Source organism: Strongylocentrotus purpuratus, unplaced genomic scaffold, assembly GCF_000002235.5.
Source record: "Strongylocentrotus purpuratus isolate Spur 01 unplaced genomic scaffold, Spur_5.0 spur5_scaffold_4, whole genome shotgun sequence".
Taxonomy (NCBI): Eukaryota; Metazoa; Echinodermata; class Echinoidea; order Camarodonta; family Strongylocentrotidae; genus Strongylocentrotus; species Strongylocentrotus purpuratus.
Genome location: NW_022145610.1, coordinates 26,053,380 through 26,060,931, shown reverse-complemented (window position 1 = coordinate 26,060,931; position 7,552 = coordinate 26,053,380). Strand labels below are relative to the sequence as shown.

Sequence of the window (7,552 nt, the reverse complement as noted above, 5' to 3'; positions counted from 1 at the left end):
GAGGGGCGGGGGAACTGAATTCAGACAAGAACACGGATACACCGAATCGTGTTCTTTCTCTGATAATTTAATGAAACGTGAAAGCTTCCGCGCTTCGCGCGGGATAGGCGAATATGAATTCAAACAAGGATTAAGAGTAATAATCTATTGAAACGTTAAAGCTTCCGCGCTTCGCGCGAGATGGGCGAAAATTAAAACAGACAAGGATTAAGAGTCGGAACCGGTACAATGAATCGTCTTCTTTCTCTTATAATTTAATGAAGTGTCAAAGCTTCCGCGCTTTGCGCGGGAGGGGGGAACTGAATTCAGACAAGAACACGATACACCGAATCGTGTTCTTTCTCTGATAATTTAATGAAACGTGAAAGCTTCCGCGCTTTGCGCGAGATGGACGAAAATGAAATCAGACAAGGATTAAGAGTAATAGTTTAAGGAAACGTCAGAGTTTCCCCGCTTCACGCGAGATGGGCGAACATGAATTCAGACAAGGATTAAGAGACAGAACCGGTACAATGAATCGTCTTCTTTCTCTAATAATTTAATGAAGTGTCAAAGCTTCCGCGCTTTGCGCGGGAGGGTGGAACTGAATTCAGACAAGAACACGATACGCCGAATCGTCTTCTTTCTCTGATAATTTATTGAAACGTGAAAGCTTCCGCGCTTTGCGCGAGATGGACGAAAATGAAATCAGACAAGGATTAAGAGTAATAGTTTAAGGAAACGTCAGAGTTTCCCCGCTTCACGCGAGATGGGCGAACATGAATTCAGACAAGGATTAAGAGACAGAACCGGTACAATGAATCGTCTTCTTTCTCTAATAATTTAATGAAGTGTCAAAGCTTCCGCGCTTTGCGCGGGAGGGTGGAACTGAATTCAGACAAGAACACGATACGCCGAATCGTCTTCTTTCTCTGATAATTTAATGAAACGTGAAAGCTTCCGCGCTTTGCGCGAGATGGACGAAAATGAAATCAGACAAGGATTTAGAGTAATAGTTTAATGAAACGTCAAAGTTTCCGCGCTTCACGCGAGATGGGCAAACATGAAATCAGACAAGGATTAAGAGACGGAACCGGTAAAATGAATCGTCTTCTTTCTCTAATAATTTAATAAAGTGTCAAAGCTTTCGCGCTTCGCGCGGGAGGGGGGGAAACTGAATTCAAACAAGAACACGATACAACGAATCGTATTCTTTCTCTAATAATGTAATGAAACGTGAAAGCTTCCGCGATTGCGCGGGATGGACGAAAATGAATTCAAAAAGGATTAAGAGTAATGATTTATTGAATCGTCAAAGCATGCCTCGCGTTGCGCGGGATGGACGAAAATAAATTCAGTCAAAGGATTAAGAGTAATAATTTATTAAAATGTCAAAACTGCCGTGCTTTGCGCGAGATGGACGAAAATAAATTCAGTCAAAGGATCAAGAGTAATAATTTAATGAATCGTCGAAGCTTCCTCGCTTCGCACGGGATAGGCAAAAATGAATTCAGACAAGGATTAAGCGTGATGATTTATTGAAACGTCAAAGCTTCTGCGCTTTGCGCAAGATGGGCCAAAATGAATTCAGACAAGGATTAGGAGTAATAATTTAATGAATCGTCAAAGCTGCCTCGCTTTGCGCGGGATGGACGAAAATAAATTCAGTCAAAGGATTAAGAGTAATAATTTATTAAAATGTCAAAACTGCCGTGCTTTGCGCGAGACGGACGAAAATAAATTCAGTCAAAGGATCAAGAGTAATAATTTAATGAATCGTCGAAGCTTCCTCGCTTCGCACGGGATGGGCAAAAATGAATTCAGACAAGGATTAAGCGTGATGATTTATTGAAACGTCAAAGCTTCTGCGCTTTGCGCAAGATGGGCCAAAATGAATTCAGACAAGGATTAGGAGTAATATTTTAATGAATCGTCAAAGCTGCCTCGCTTTGCGCGGGATGGACGAAAATAAATTCAGTCAAAGGATTAAGAGTAATAATTTATTAAAATGTCAAAACTGCCGTGCTTTGCGCGGGAGGGGGGGGGGGAGAACTGGATCCAAACAAGAATTGAGAGTCGAGAATGGTACAACTGTACGTTTTCTTTCTCTAATAATTTAATGAAGTGTCAAAGTTTCCGCGCTTTGCGTGGGAGGGGAGAGACTGAAAAATAACTTAGTTCCTGGCCCCGGGATTATAGGGTTAAATTTGTAGACATTTGGACATTGGCATTAATATATTTGTCATTCCACTCCCCCACTGACAAAGATCTAGCGACGCCCCTGATAACGACACAGTTTATACACTCAAGAAACATTTTGCAAGTACTACTGATGACGTACCGGATCCCCGTCTTTGTGAATTGTGCAGCATCAAAGCATATACAACGTCTCAAGACGTGACAGATCACTTTTCTCTAACTTTTAACCAATCAGAAGGCCTCGTTTTTTTCCAGGAAGTGCCGGTGGACATTAATGCGCCAAATGTGGTTCTCAAATTGCAAAAGATCCCTACACTCTTATTCCTGCCGAGTCAAAAATGTGACTCCAGATCCGAGTCAGTGTTTTTTCACTCCATTTCGGGTGATTCTGACTCGAAACTGGGTTAGATAGGGCCACCTCCGTTCTGAGTCTTCGGCCCACGGTGCCGCCAGATTGACTCCGCACCGAGTATCTGATATATCCGCAATGTAAATAGTCAATACTAGTCACGTGTCCCATGACGTATCGGCGTCCTAATCTTGTGCGCGCCCGCGAATATCGAATTTAGACTTTTTCTCTGAGCGAGCGCGGCGCGAGCTAGCTAGCTGCGCTGCACGCACTGATCGACGCGGTATATATACCGCGGTACAATGGACAAATTTGTTTACAATTTGTTGGAGGAATGTGGACTGGAGGAGTTCAAGGACGCTTTCTTAGGTGAGTATCACACCTTAAACCCCCATGATCTAGTTGAACTATTACTATAACTATAAGGGCTAATTGTCTGCCGTAGGCCTACTGTAAGAGTAACTTTGTCGTTTGTTTGACAATGTTAGCCGTCTACGCTAGATGTGAACTTAGCCCTAACACGTACTGAGCTGAGTAGGCCCATGGTAGGCCTATACTCTATAGGGCCTAGAGTCTAGTAGTATAATAGTCTCGGATCGATTTAAAGGCCCGAATTTTTGTTTCGCCAAACCTCCTTTTGTTCTTTACAAACCAGGTTTGTAAAAAACGTGTAAAAACGCGTCATATGACGTACGAAAACCAAGGTTTGTCGACAAACCTCCTTTGTGAATTCGGGCCAACGAGTCTTGTAATTTTAATTTGTAGTCTAGTCTAGATCTAGATCTAGGCCTACGTGCTTTAAAAACATGCGCTAACGTACATAGCCATATGTAGAAGTCTATTGCGAAACAACTACGTGTGCTGTCGCAATGAATTTAGTATGTGTGTGAAGAGCAGAGATGCCAACCGTTACGGTTTCGCCGTATTTGTTACGGTTTTAATGCAGGCTAGTATTGGACTATCGGCATTCCTCATGTAATCACTCCAATTCAATGTAAATTTGTGTTTAAAAAAAGCCCCCGTCAGTACTAAAAGAGCCCCCGTTATTTTGGAAGAGCCCCCGTGGACAAAAAATTATTTTGAGCCCTGATCATAGGTATTTGAAGTCCTCTTTCACCTCTAACACTGTCCCATCCATAGTAGATATAGTCTAGGCCTATACATTATCGTTCTCTCTAACCTGTCTTGTAGCTGTCCATGAAGATATTATTTGTATTTTGCTTAATAGATGATGAAGTGACAACAGCTGCTCTGCTGGCACTCCCTTTCATTTTGCCAATGGGAACCAGAAAGACGGGCAAAGGCAGGACCACACGGGCTGTCCTTGATGATGCAAGGTGAGCTTTCATTGATTTGAAACCAGTAGGCCTATTGTAGACCTAAGTACAATTGTTTTTATCTTTGCTTATTTTTATTTTAAAATTTTAATGAAAGAGCAAACATTTTACTTGACTGTACGTACTACCAGTATCACATTTTTCTGAAATTTTACTGGCCTGGGGCCAACCGGCCATTGGTAATGTCAAGTTTTCGTGAAAATCTGATTTTTCTCTCCTAAATCTGATTTTTTAGGATACTCAGTCTGTTTTTTGGTGTCAAGAGGTTGGCATCTCTGAACATAGTGTTTTTTTAGAATGTATGGATAAAGCATTGACTCCTATGTTGTTTGGTAATTTTTTTCTTCAATTTTGCTGTTAAGTTGAGCGCACACCAGCCATTGTTTGAAAAGAGTCAAAACCCATTCGCGCCAAGTCATATGATTACATGCTGAAACTGATTTGGAACAACTCAATTATCATATTACAAAAGGCTTTCTTGCTCATTGTGCAGTGAATCCAAATCAGGGAAAGCATGGTTGATGTTGACGCAAATGGGTTTTCACCCAGACACATTAATTAACTACTATCCAGTACTGCTTTTGGTGCCTTGTCTTTGTGGATTGAGATTGCCCTCAGCCAACTATGAATCTTTCATTTGGTATACATTTCATGAATATTGAATATATCAAATTCAAACTTTGGCTTAGAAGGAGTGGTCTTTTCATACATGTATACACTCATAGATTGTCACAATTGAGCCAATTCTACTTGGTATCCTATGCTCTATTCTATCAATTCTGTCAGTGAATGGCTATCATGTTATGAAGAATTATTAAGAACATCGATTCTGAAAATATATTTTTGACTCTTAACCTTTGCCAAAGTTTTTTGAAAATCATTCTGGCAGAAAGATATGCATTGATTATATACGTTGGCCTGGTGTAACTGTTGCATTGCCAACTTCATTTTGTTATTTTTTTTTTATTTTTTTTTAATATTTAATAAATCCAAGTATTTCTAATTGTCAGGGATGCCAGTTTTCAGGCCCTGGCGATTTATTTTCAAACCATAGTTTATGTTTGTTTGTGTATAAAATAGCTCATTCTAGGTGATTATCAGGCCCTCTGATCAATTCTAACTGGCATCCTTGAATTGTGCATCACCGTTACCTTGGAATTTCTAAAGCAGGAATGATTGCAATTCTGACTTACTGAATTAATCTATTACTCATTGGAGGTAGCAACAGGGAGGAAGACTCGTCAGAGGTACATGTAATGAGGATATTTTTTTGTGGGATCATAATTAATTAAGGCATACCATTTGAAACAGACAATTGATTGCATATAATGCAGCTGCTATTAAATTAATGTGAATGTTTCTTTGCTTTGTTTTTCTTTTGTAAAGGTGGGCACCAACATTCCACACTACCTAGAAATTCTACAGCAGAATCAGCCATTTGCCCTTATGTTTGGTAGTGGGGCCACATGTGAGCAGTCCTTCGTTGTGTTTGAAAGACAGGCTGCACAGTGTAAATCTGTCTTGCACGCAGTTGACATGGTGGTAAAGGCAACGTACGTCCTTTGGTGTGACTTTCCATGGGAGCTGTCTCATGTATTTCAATTCCTGGTTGAGACAGTCTACAAGATTGATACAGGGAAGCCTCCATCAGCTGCGTGCAGGACAATGCGAGCTTTTCTATTAAATAGTGAGCATTGAAAGGTTTAGGATTAACTGGGGACTGTAGCCCTTTTGTAAATCATACTTTTAACTATGTGAAATATCACTTTGACAGGAAAGGAAATGTTATTTTAGAGCTATCCTGAAAATTATATGCAATTCTGGTCCCCTTTTCTTGACTTTTAGAGCAAAAATAATAATAAATGTTCAGCAGGGTGTTTATTCTCACATACAGACAGGTGTTATAAGGGGGGGGGGGGGGATTTTGCTTGTATCTCGAAAACTATGATTCGTATGACCGTGGGATTTCATACATATAACTTTATTATCATTAATTTGCTATGTTTACATCAAATATGAATACATCTGAGCATTAATGCAAAAGGGCTACAGTTCCTTTAAAGGACTATGAAAGTATTTCAATAAAATAAAGGAAGTTCAGTTACATTTTGCGCATGCCCATGAAATTGCGTACTTCTGGGTCATGTCATTGGAGTACTTATTTCACTGTTTTTGACGCGATGTGAACTGATTATATGCGAGGGGTTAGTGCCAGTATTTTAGGCAGACAGATCCTCATATTTTGTGAAGGAAACGACATCAAACTGACTCGACGAGCATGTACTTAATGCCATGGAATTACATTGTTTTTGTGAACGGAAATCTGTGGCGTCATACTTTAGCACCCACATAATTACCCTATTGCTTTGTACACATATTAAAAGCCTGAAATTCAGGACAGTCGGGTGATTATATATGTAAAGTCAATTTTACAAAACTTGGTGAAAGTAGTCTAAAATAACAAAAATAAAGTACCAATTTTTTGCACAAAACTCTACGGCACTCGTGAACTTCAAAATTACGGCCACTAGGTACAACGTCATTATCCCCGCCAAGTTTTGGGGATGACGCAAAATGCATTTTTTTTTCAAGAGTGGAACACAAATCAGTAAAAACAGTTTTAAAGGATGTAGAAATTACGTTTGTAAATGCATGAATTTTGCAAGATATGTATATTCCTCTCCTATTTAATTGATATTTACATCTGAAAGCCATTTATTTTCTTAAAATATCACACCTTAATAAAGGTACAATTCAACATCATGTCAAACTCTCAAGAGGATGGGTGGATTATATCAGTTTAATCATCTTGGCAAGCCCCACTGCACTACTTGTAGCTACTTGCTCCCTCTATATAGAAAACAATGCCTAAGCGGTGCATGTTGGTCCCCATGATCCTCTTTTTCTTATGTTAATTGAGAGCTGAGTTGATGAGATAACCACCTGTCAGTGACCATGCTGGGAGGTCTAATCCCTCCTGGCCAAACTAGTGCAGAGGGGCTTAAAGATAGAGCCTTGGGGGATGCATTGTTTTACACTGCCGAATGATGCAAGGGTATGCATATTATTATTACTTTATTACTGAGATGTATGAATAATTACCTGGAAGACTAATTACAGCAAATTGTATCTGTATTAATTTCATGGATCCTATTCATTTTAGCCTACTGCGTTATTATTCAAGTTCAGGATTGCATAATTTCAAAAGAAAGTGTAGGAAATTTCCCCTAAGAACAGTGCAAAAATGAAGAAAATCGGATACAAAATAGTAGTTCTGACATTTTGAAAATTCACATTTTTTCCTCAAACCTTTCTTAGGTAATGTGCAAGGCTCAGATCAAGGGTACACTTAGATTGAACACTGGGAAATTGTTCAATTATCCAAAACCATGAGACCCAGAAACAAATTAGCATTTTTATATTACAAAGTATCATTTGGGAAAGCTCAAAACAAGGTTTCAGCTTCATTGAGTTCAAATTAAAGATTTTAGAGCAATTTTATGATGAAAAAAGGCCTATTTTCAGCACTTTTAATGTTACATTCAAAACATGCACTAATTGGTTACCAGATTTTTACTAATGGGATGCAAAACTTATGATTTTTTTTCATCTTGATGTAGAATCTATGTAATAATTAAAATTTCTGTTGAGTTAATTCCTAGTATTTTACTTTCTTATTCTATTTACA

At 39.0% G+C, this 7,552-nt stretch overlaps 1 long non-coding RNA gene across 1 annotated transcript; it reads left to right on the top strand.

The window, feature by feature from the left end:
- Nucleotides 1-2,824: 2,824 nt before the first annotated feature.
- Nucleotides 2,825-7,552, top strand: LOC115929343. Its single transcript, XR_004066426.1, has 3 exons — nt 2,825-2,896; nt 3,756-3,864; nt 5,251-7,552. It is a non-coding gene; the product is annotated as an uncharacterized LOC115929343 (long non-coding RNA).